The sequence below is a fragment of the Oncorhynchus mykiss genome, chromosome 10 (assembly GCF_057628025.1).
Source record: "Oncorhynchus mykiss isolate SJ-2025 chromosome 10, ASM5762802v1, whole genome shotgun sequence".
NCBI lineage: Eukaryota > Metazoa > Chordata > Actinopteri > Salmoniformes > Salmonidae > Oncorhynchus > Oncorhynchus mykiss.
The window spans coordinates 73,315,520-73,327,500 of NC_143031.1; the positions used below are offsets into that span (position 1 = coordinate 73,315,520).

The window sequence follows — 11,981 nt, forward strand, 5'->3', positions numbered from 1 at the left end:
CTGAGTTCCAGAGTAGAATACCAACTCCTCTGACCACCACACACACTGAGTTCCAGAGTAGAATACCAAATCCTCTGACCACCACACACACTGAGTTCCAGAGTAGAATACCAACTCCTCTGACCACCACACACTGAGTTCCAGAGTAGAATACCAACTCCTCTGACCACCACACACACTGAGTTCCAGAGTAGAATACCAACTCCTCTGACCACCACACACACTGAGTTCCAGAGTAGAATACCAACTCCTCTGACCACCACACACACTGAGTTCCAGAGTAGAATACCAACTCCTCTGACCACCACACACACTAAGTTCCAGAGTAGAATACCAACTCCTCACACACACTGAGTTCCAGAGTAGAATACCAACTCCTCTGACCACCACACACTGAGTTCCAGAGTAGAATACCAACTCCTCACACACACTGAGTTCCATCCCTTGACCACCGTCTGGCCAAATGCGGTTCACGCTGAATGACAACAAGCTGCAGGAAGGGAGAAACAGCTAATGTTTTATGAGGGAGGGAACAGAGGGAACTCGGAAGACAGAGGAAGAGGAAGGTAGGATGGAAAAACAAGTGGAGGAAGGGGCGGAGGAGGAGAAAGATGTTTAGGAGGAAGAAGGGAACCATGGAGGTGTAATAACTGTCAGCCTGGCCACATTAAAAAAAAATGACCCCAGAACAGGGGTGATGTGAGTGGCTATGATGAAGCTGAGTACAGTGATACCTACTAACCACCACCACCACATGTGACAGAATCTAACCCGCAGACTAGAGAGGGAGGCTCGAGATAGGATGAGGAGGAGGTAGAAGGAAAAGACAGCCAACAATGCCACTTTGGTGAGTTTCCAATTTGATCTTCTAACAGTGCAGATTCACCTAATATAGATGTGTGTGTGGGCAGTGTGAAAATGTATTTCCTGGTCCATTCAGCGGCAACCATCTCTATTTTATCTAAATGTAACAATTTTAAAGTTCCATTGTCAAAATATGTAATAAAGACTATTTGGGGCATCTGGCATTCCAATGGTAGAGAACCTTACCAAACACCTTTCGGTCCAACTTGGTGATATTTTAAATCATAGTTTTGTTCATTCTCCTAAATGCCATGTATATTTAATGGAAAGATACCTATTGTGTAAGTTAGGAATTAACATTTCTTGCAGTGAGGAAGGTCTGGTAGTATCTGCTCCAAGCATTGGTATATATACCACACTGGACTTCCAGTACCAGGCCAGTTTTCAGACCCCTTTGACCCACTGAATGCATTTGCTCGACCAGACCAAACTAAGCCTGACCATTTACACTACCCCGCCAACTTTAGTCATGGTCGAAGGGACCATTTGTTTGAATCACTGTGGCATTGTGAGACAGAGCAGGAAGCGTTAGGTTATGTGTTATATGTATGAAGGAACTTTGGGTGTGGTAGCTGATGTGAACTTAACCATTGAACAGCAACAGTTTTTCTCTGTGCCCCAATCAGTTCCCCATATCTCTATCTCCTCCGGCGCCGGAAGAGTGGGTGCCAGAGCAGTCTTCTAGTGAGGCTTCGGATGCACGCATACTACCCACCGCTCTCGAGTATATTACTCACTCATGTCCAGTCCCTAGTTAACAAAGTCGATGAAATCTGGGCAAGAGTTGCTTTCCAAAGAGATATCCAGGATTGTAACATAATCTGTTTCAGGCATACATGGCTAGCTGGGGACATGATGTCGGAGTCCATACAGCCAATTGGATTTTCAGTGCATCGTGCTGAAAGGAACAAACATCTCTCCGGTAAGAAGGGTGGGGGGTGTATGTTTCAAGATTAACGACTCATGGTGTAATTGTAACAACATACAGGAACTCAAGTCCTTTTGTTCACCTGACCTAGAATTCCTCACAATCAAATGCTGACCATATTATCTCCCAAGAGATCTATCCTCGGTTATAGTCACAGCCGAACATATCCCCCCGCAGGCGGATACCAAGACGGTCATCAATGAACTTCTCTGGACTTTATGCAAACTGGAAACTATATATCCTGAGGCTGCATTTATTGTAGCTGGGGATTTTAACAAAGCTAATCTGAGAACAAGGCTACCTAAATTCTATCAGCATATCGATTGCAGTACACAAGCGTGTAACACACTTGACAATTGCTACTCTAACTTCCGCGATGCACACAAGGCCCTCACCCGCCTTCCTTTTGGCAAATCTGACCATGACTCTATCTTGCTGCAGCCCTCCTATAGGCAGAAACTAAAACAGGTCTATCCAACGCTGGTCTGACCAATTGGATTCCACGCTTCAAGATTGCTTCAGATTGCTTCGGATCTAGCAGCGTAAGCATTTCGCTACACTCGCAATAACATCTGCTAACCATGTGTATGTAACCAATAAAATTTGATATGATTTTGGGATTTGAGAGGATACCAAACGGGAAGAATTTGCTACATGGGTTAAGAGCGTGAGGTTGGCAACTGACAGGGAGGCTCAGCCAGACGAGAGGGAATTCTCCCCGGGGGCTCACAGAAAGGATGTGAACAGCACGGATGTAGTGCTCAGAGGAGACAATGAATCCCTGTTCCTGTTCCCATTGCACCTAATCAACCCGCCCCTGACAGCGCACTGTTGTCTCAGGTTCCGGCCTATGGGCTTCACTAAGGATAAATATGACATAGGGAAGATGAGAGAAGCAACGTCTGTGACCTTCTCTCCTAAAAGAACATACCGGTCCCACAAGGCACAGTACCCCTTGCGTAAGGAGGAAGGCATTGGCAAAATCCTGACCTCTCTGCTGAGCAAGGGGGCTGTTGTCACCTGTACGTCATCACCTTGCAACACGCCAATTTGTACCGGTTAGAAAAGCATATGGTGAATGGAGAATGGTACAGGATCTTAGATGCAGTGTACGTCATGACCCCAGTAGTGCCAAACCCAGTCACTATCCTTACTTCTGTCCCGCCAGATTCAAATGGTTCATTTGTTGTTGTTGATTTGTTGTTGTTGATTTGTAGTTGTTGATTTGGCTAATGCATTTTTTAGCATTCCTGTGCACCCAGATTCTCAGTACTGGTTTGTGTTTTCTTTCAAAGACAAAATTATGTTGAGAGCCCTGTAATTTTTACAGATGAACTGAGCACTCTTGTTCAGTATGTTGAGGACCTCCTTCTTTGCTCTCCTGACAGAGAATTATGTGAAATTGATACTGTTGCACTGCTACATTTTCTAGCTGATAACGGCCCCAAGGCCTTGAAAAACAAATGAACATCTGTCCAGCAGACTGTTAAATATTTGGGACACGTTATCACATCAGGGGGAAGAAGTTTTGCTACAGGGTTAAAGCTATTTCACAAGTTCATAAACTATGCACCAAGGAACATGTGTTGACACTGCTGGGACTGGCAGGCTATTGTAGAGTTTGGTTAATTGATTATGCTGAAATTGGCCAACCTCTCTCTGATCTCATTCATTTGAAACCCATGGCCACGGGAGATCAGATAGAGTGGACTGAATGTGGTGAAGAATCGTTCATTCGGCTTAAACAGGTCATGGGAGATCAGATAGAGTGGACTAAAGATGGTGAAGAATCGTTCATTCGGCTTAAACAGACACTTTTCGTCACGGTCTTGTTTGGGGTTCCCTGATCACTCCAAACCTTTCCATTAGTTTGTTTTGGAAAATAATGGGTTCATGTCAGCAGTACTGACACAAACTGTGGTAAGATGAGACCTGTTGGTTTCTACTGGAAACGTCTCCATACTGCACTGCTCCCCTGCCTCCGCTCTGTGGCGGCAGCAACGGCCACTGGCCTGTGTTGACATTGTAGCGGCCCTTAACTGCTTAACTTAACTATGCAGCCCTTAACTGTTAATTTGCCTCATTATGTCTTCTCCCTCGACCACAGGCAAGGACAGCACATCTCACCCCTGCAAGGCTGCTACATAGGCAGAATGTGTTACTTACAATGTGGCATGTTACTCTGAACCGATGTACGGTCTTAAACCCTGCAACCTGACACCCCACACTGTCTGACGGCGATGCACATGACTGCAGTGAGGTGGTTGACCTCTTGTGTAAACCACGCCCTGACCTCCAAGATGTGACTGTTCCTAACGGGGATCTAATCTGTTTTGTTGATGGTCGTGCAAAACGTTCTTCATCAGGGGATCCAGTTGCATCGTATGCTGTGTGTACACCCCCCAGTATTGAGGAGGCAGCCAGACTGCTCTCACACATGCCTTTGTGTTGGGAAAGGGACAGTCACTCACAGTGTACACTGACTCTCAGTGCGCTTTAGGTGTCTGTCACATTTTTTGGAACACTGTGGGCAACATCGTGTTTTCCTCAACTCAACTGCTAAACCAATAGCACACCATAACACGGTTCAGTAACTGCTTGAGGCAGCACTCCTGCCCTCCACACTTGCTGTTTGTAAATGTGCATCTCATACTAAACACACTGATGCTGTATCTCTAGGAAATGCTGCTGCAGAACGTGCAGCGAAAGCGACTGCTGATTCCCCCACCTCCCTTCTCCATGTGATGTCATGCATCGACCCTGCAACCTCTCTTTCCTTTAATGATGTCTCTCTGCTACAACAGGGGGCTGATGGAGTGGAGAAGAAACGTTGGCAGTGAACATGTGTAACTCTGAGGGTGTCTGGAAGGGCCCGACCGGCCTCCCTTTACCCCCTCCAGTGGCTTTTCCCTACCTTGCGAAATTGTCACACGGTTTGGACCATGTGTCAAAAGGGGTGGATGTATAAATATGTTTGGGTCTACATTTGGGTTTACTCATTTTGCTGAATGTTTTAGTAAACAATGTTGTAACGATCTGGGTGTAGTGGGTGCGAAGTCAGGCGCAGGAAACAGAGAGTTCAGGGTAGTGCTCTTTAATGCACAAACGGCGAACATAAGCCACCCCACGAAACACTGGGCGCTCACAAAAAACAAATGCCCCAAACACGGGGACTAAAACAGTCCAGCAAAAACCCACGAACAGGAACAAACACATTCACCTCAAACGTGCACAAATGGCACACAAACAATCCCGCACAAAGAAACAGGCGGGCCGGCTGACTAATAAAGCCCAACTAATCACCACAATGCATAACAGGTGTAACCCAGAAACAGACAAGGAGTGGGAGGAAAGAATCAGTGGCAGCTAGTAGGCCGGCGACGATGACCGCCGAGCGCCACCCGAACGGGAAGGGGAGCCACCTTCGGTAGGAGTCGTGACATATGTTCTATCTGTTCAGCCCATAATGTTGGAAGAGCTACACCCAGGCTTATTTCAGCTCACCCCACACCTGAGATGCCTTTCAGTCACTTGATGAGTATTGTCTGGTAATAACGGACATGTTTTCTAAACGGATAGAATGTTTTCCATGCAGGCATGGGTCATCAACTACAGTAGCTAAGGCACTAATGAGAGAAACTGTTCTCAGTTGGGGGCTTCTGGCAAAACTCTCAAGCGACAACGGCTCACATTTTTGAAAATAATGTAATAAAGAGTTTATCCGAGTGTCTGGGCGTTGACCTGCGCACTCACTGTTCATATCATCCGGCCATTGGGGGCGCAGTAGAACGCACCAACCAAACCGTGAAAACGAAGCTATGTAAAGTTATGGCTGAGCAAAGGCTGAGGAAAATTGTGGAGGAGATTTCTCTCCCATTGGGTAGAGCCCATTGTTCTACTGGACTGTCGCCTCATGAAATACTTACAGGAAGGCCGATGAAGATGTGCTACTGAAGCTGGCCCAGCTTACCTTGACCGGTGTGGACGAACAGATGGTAAAGTACATGATCAAACTTAAGAGCTGCCCTGTCCGAGCCAAAGGGAAGACAGCTGCATAAGATCTCCCCTGGCGACTGGATCATGGTGAAGGATCTCAGATGAAAGCACTGGAACCAACCTCGGTGGAGGGGGCCAAACCAAGGGCTGCTGACCACTCCGACTGCGGTCTGGATCGCTGAAAGGGACAATTGGATCCCGCTGCCGGAAGGTGGGCAACCCTGAGGACGATCAGATCTGAGGTGATGGCAGCAATTCACACTTTTCATCCTGAAACTGGACTGCTGCTCTGTTCAACAGGACAGATTGGTGTCAAAAGTGGGATGGTAGGATTGAGTGGCAATGAACATTCGGACAATTCACCAGCTCACCCCCATGACCCTCCCCCAATCTACTTTGATGAATTTATGTATTTTATCCATAACAAGGTGCCTCAAACCAATGGACAATGACATCGTGTTTGTGGACTGACACCTAAATCGGTGTCAGGGTTTTTTCCCCTGATGGCAATAAGACTTACTGACTGTAAAACGTTCAAGATGTTTCATTCATCAATTGTTCCCTACACTGTTTTGTAAGACCAATCACTGAGAGCTATGCAAATACTACAACCCCAAAAATGCGTGAACTGAACTGCAGACGAACGCCTGTCTTTAATTGTTCCTGATACTGTTGTTATTGATGTTATTCCTGAATCTTTCTCTTGGTGTGTGAGATTCACTGGTTCTGGAATTGGGAGTGTTAGATAGCCAACTCTGTAAAAAAAGGGTGTTATGGGAAACATTCATTGTATGTGTCCACGTAAATCAAATCAAATCAAATCAAATTGTATTGTAGACCTTACAGTGAAATGCTTACTAACAAACCCTTCACCAACAATGCAGTTTTAAGAAAAATACGTGTTCAGTAAAAAATAAAAGTAACAAATAAATGAGTATGCCCTCTGACCTTGTAATCCTGTGTGAAACGGTCCTATTATATTCTCCTGTTCTTGGGAGTATCATCATGTGTTCCAAACCAGCTTGCACCTGCGTCTTTGTATAGATAAAGTCCCGCCCAAGAACAGGAAACTATAAAGATATGTGCTTACCACCCAATGCTTCAGAATTCAGACTGTCTACACTGCACTGTGTAACTGTTCCTTCTGAGCTCGGAAATAAATCATCTTAGTTTGACTTGGTCTCCAGCAAATCCTTATTTTATAATATCCACACCAGTCAGCAAGAAAGAGGCGCTGATCGTGGACTACAGGAAATGGAGGCCGACAGCGGGTGGAGAGCTTCACGTTCCTTGGTGTCCTTTTAAAGAAAGCACGACAATGCCTCTTCCCCCTCAGGAGGCTGAAACAATTTCGGCATGGGCTCCCAGACCCTCAAAAAGTTCTACAGCGTCTTGACTGCATCACCACTTGGTATGACACATGCTTGGCATCCGACCGCAAGCCGCTAGAGGGTAGTGCGCACGGGCCAGTACATCACTGAGGCAGAGCTCCCTGCCATCCAGGACCTCTATACCAGGCGGTGTCAGAGGAAGGCCCTAAAAATGGTCAAAAGACTCCAGCCACCCCAGTCATAGACTGTTCTCTCTACTAATGCATGGCAAGCAGTACCGACGCAGCAAGTCTGGAACCAACAGGGCCCTGAACAGCTTCTACCCCCAAGCAATAAGACTGATACCTACTTAATCCGGGTAGTTATTGGTTAACTATTGACTCTTTCTGCATTGACCCTTTGCATACTAACTCTTTGACTCACTCACTGCTGCTACTGTTTATTGTTCATCATGTTGCCATGTTACTTGACCCCTACACATATTTACACATCTACCTCAGTTACTTCGTACCACTGCACATCAACTCAGTACCCCGTGTGTATAGCCAAGTTATCGTTTCTCATTGTGTATCATGTATTCCTTGTGTTACTTTTTCTCAATTTCTCTCTCTCCATTGTTGAAAAGGGCCCTTAAGCATTCCACTGTTAGTCTAAACCTGTTGTTTACAAAGCATGTGACAAATAACATTTGATTTGAGTGTTAAGAGGAAATGACAGAACATTATTCTGTCTCCTCTCCTCTATCTCTGCACTGCTGGCCTGGGAGCAGCTAGGCTGTGATGCAAATCCGCATTCATCATCCTGCCACTGTCATCTTAGAGAGAAAAAGAGAGAAAGAGAGAGAGAAAGGGAGAGAGCGAGAGCATATGTGTGTCTGTGTGTTGGAAGAGATAAGATGTTTTGTTAGTCCACAATCATGAACACCTATGTGACATAACATGATATGTCTGAGGCTACACTTGTGTGTACCAATATGAGTGTGTGTATGAATCAAAACAGGTTCTGTGGACATGACTATCCCTTGTCCCAAGACACATCCTATAGCAGAAGTTCCCAAACTCGGTCCTGGGGCCCCTCCTGGGGGCACATTTTGGTTTTTGCCTTAGCACAACACAGCTGATTCAAATCATCAAAGCTTGATAATGAGTTGGTTATTTGAATCAGCTGTGTAGTGCTAGGGAATAAACCAAAACATGCACCCGGGAGGCCAGGATCCAGTTTGGGAACCCCTGTCCTAGAGTACAAGACGCTCCAAGTGCCTCTCCTCTCCCTCCTGAGGGGCTCAAACAAAAGCACTCCAGCCCAGAGAGCAAACATAATATTCTCCCAGTGTCCTCCACCAACCACAGACCTGTCTAAGACATGAAGAGAAAACTCAAACTGATCCAATCAGAACGAGAGAATCACTCGTGTCATGTGGATTAGGGTAGTGTTAAATTATTCAGAGTCAGACAGAAGAGTGCCAGGTCTGGACCATATCTCTGACTGGTACTCTCCACTGCCAGACAGACAGAGCACACCATGAATTGTCAATGAGACCACTGTGAGCACAGCACAGCTTAGGTCATTCAGCACCCTTTATGGCAATGATTTTTGTGCAAACACACACAGGTACTGTATGTGTGTTTGTGGCCAAGTATGCAAATGTAACTGCACGGGTACACGCATGCAGGCAAGCAAACAGGCAAATATGTGCGCACACACACACAAATATGCGCCCACCCACGCCAACCCACCTATGACAGCCAGTATAGTTCCCTATATTACAAATCACGTAACTTTGCTAAAGCAGTTGTTTGACCCCACTACTTCAGAAAAAACTACTTCCACTATCTCTTCTTATCATCCTCCCATCTTCTCATCCCCCCATTCTCCCTTCTTCTCATCTTCTCATCCTCCCATTCTCCCTTTTTCCCATCCTCCCATTCTTCCTTCTTCCCATCTTCTCATCCTCCCATTCTCCCATCTTCTCATCCTCCCATTCTCCCTTCTTCCCATCTTCTCATCGTCCCATTCTCCCTTCTTCCCATCTTCTCATCCTCCCATTCACCCTTCTTCCCATCTTCTCATCCTCCCATTCGCCCTTCTTCCCATCTTCTCATCCTCCCATTCTCCCTTCTTCCCATCTTCTCATCCTCCCATTCGCCCATCTTCTCATCTTCTCATCCTCCCATTCTCCCATCCTCCCATTCTCCCTTCTTCCCATCGTCCCAATCTTCCTTCTTCCCATCTTCTCATCCTCCCATTCGCCCTTCTTCCCATCTTCTCATCCTCCCATTCTCCCATCCTCCCATTCTCCCTTCTTCCCATCTTCTCATCCTCCCATCCTCCCATTCTCCCTTCTTCCCATCTTCTCATCCTCCCATTCTCCCTTTTTCCCATCCTTCCATCTTCCCATCTTCCAATATTCCCATACACCCTTCTTCCCATCCTCCCATCATCCCTTCGTCCCATCTTCACAATCTCCCATCTTCTTAAATGTGGAAGAGAATAAGAGATATATCCCTTCTTTTCTGACCCGGGCAGCACCTTTAATCTCCTGAAGAGGTGGTAAACAGAGAGAGTGTGGAAAACTAGAAGAGACCACATCGCCAGTGATCTCCTGACACATGACATTGTTCACATAATGTGACACTGAAACAGACGATGAAAAAGTGACATTTGATATGATCAAGTGGAGAACATTGGCGGCTTTAAAAGCAAAGTGGAGCGAGTGTCTAACTGACAATGAAACTGACCCACTGTTGTTTCACTCTGGTTTTAAATACATGTTAGGCCCTGGCCTGGTGGCATTGTTGAGATTGAAGTCTTTTAAAATGACTACTCACTGCTGACCGTTTCATGTCATCTACTGTGCAGTATACGTAACTGCCGTGGGGAACAAACCAATGGCAGAACGTTTACATTTCTTCTCCCAAATAAAGACGTTTAATTATGTCCACCGTTATTCTCATACCACCCCTTGATGAATCGACCAAAGGCTATGGCTGTGACCGGAGTCACCTTGTAAGTTTCTATGTCATGATCTTCAACCTTCTGGTGTGGATGCAAAGGAAGCAGGAAAACAGTTAGCGTACAACAGGAAATAAAACTCAAAACACATTTTGTCATTGGATAATATTGCCATTTTACAACAGTCTTACAAACACATTGCATAAAATCTAAGAATATATATATATATTTATATATACCTTTAAATCATTATTAAAACATGTGGTTGTGTATTTACATACATGTGAATTTGAATAAATAGCTTTTTCTCTTTTTAAATCAATGTATCCACTTAATGCTTTCATAACATATTGTGTCCATATTGTTTGTAGTTGGATAGTTAAATATCATAACTATAAACTCTCCCCAGTTTCCTTACTTTTGACCAAGACTCAAAAGAGACTGGGAAGGGGATTCAAACAAACCACAAGGCTCCAACACCTCACTACATTTGACTTGAAAAAGGTCATTTATGTTTACGCCGGTATCTGCTGTGTTTACCGCAAATACGATCTCTGTGAAAGTCAGTGAAATTACCTTCAATAAAAGTCAAGTGTAGTGCAATGTCGGCACATTTGGTTTGAATCCTGGCCCCAGTCCCATCTCACAACAAACCCAACTGTTGTTTCCAGACTGGCCAAACGTTGCTGTTGCTACTGTCAGAGGGCATCCTGATTGGATGGAGGCTGTATGAGGTCACCTTAATGTGGCAGAAGTGGGACGTACGTACTGGAGTCCTGTGAGGGTAAAATTAGTATATCATCCTAATCAAATAAACATCAGATTGGGTATACCAACCTTATATGAGAAGTCTGTATTGTTCAATAGAATTAAAAGCCTAAAATATTTTTATTTGTAGTCGAATACTTTCCATGGTGATGCTACCCCAGGGCAGTGAAGGGGACATTGCCCTACGTAAGGTGCCATATTTTGGACGGGACGTTAAACGGGTGTCCTGGCTCTCTGTGGTCATTAAAGATCCCATGTCACTTATCATAGAGTAGGGGTGTTAACCCTGGTGTCCTGGCTAAATTCCCAATCTGTCCCTCATACCATCATGGCCACCTAAACATCCCCAGCTTCCAATTGGCTCATTCATCCTCCCTCCTCTCCCCTGTAACTATTCCCCACGCCGTTGCTGTGAATGAGAATGTGTTGTGTCAACTTACCTGGTAAAATAAGTGATAGTGATTAGTGATTCAGCTCTGACAGACAAAGGAGAATCACTGTACTTTGTGGTAATATTACTTTATATGTTACATTAGACCATGATTTCAGAGCAGGGAAGTTGGCCACAACCTCAAAATGTAGAACATACACATGACCATAGCACTTCAAATTAAAAAGTAGAAAGTCAACCCTGGAGCATTCCCAGATTCAGGATGTGTTTATAAAACAATATAGTTTTATTTTTCATTTTATTGGTATTGTTATATACATGGCATAATTTTGTGCTTTTTTTTATCAAGAAAACATCAGAGGGAAAAAAAAGAACTGTACTTGAAGTCTGTATAGAGATTTGGACAAGGCTTTAAGCCAGAGACAGTTAGTTTTCCAGTGAGTTAACGATGGTCCATTGAAGAGGATGAAACGTTGGAGGTGATGTGCTTTACCAACAATAGCAAAGGCACCTGTGTATCGCTTTCTTAGAAAAACAAATCAGTCCACGCAAATCTCTCGGTTCAAGTTCGGCCCGGCGGCGGCGCAACACTCATTCCCCGTCTGAGAACGATAGAAAAATAGAAAAAAAGGAGAAAACAAAATTGTCACTTCATATCGTTTTTTTGTTCCATCAAAATTTTGGAAGAAGGGACTTTTTCCCCAAGCCTCATTTTTCAAGGGATTCCTGATTTTTCTTCTTTGTTTGGGAG

General features: G+C 44.9%; 1 protein-coding gene across 1 annotated transcript in view; it reads right to left on the reverse strand.

Moving 5' to 3' along the window:
* Nucleotides 1-11,493: 11,493 nt before the first annotated feature.
* Nucleotides 11,494-11,981, reverse strand: part of LOC110534569 (zeta-sarcoglycan) — a 323,045-nt gene continuing 322,557 nt past the window's right edge. Inside the window, exon 8 of the mRNA XM_090187849.1 lies at nt 11,494-11,981. This exon is cut by the window's right edge and continues 1,940 nt beyond it. The gene's annotated coding sequence lies outside the window, so the exon portion shown is untranslated.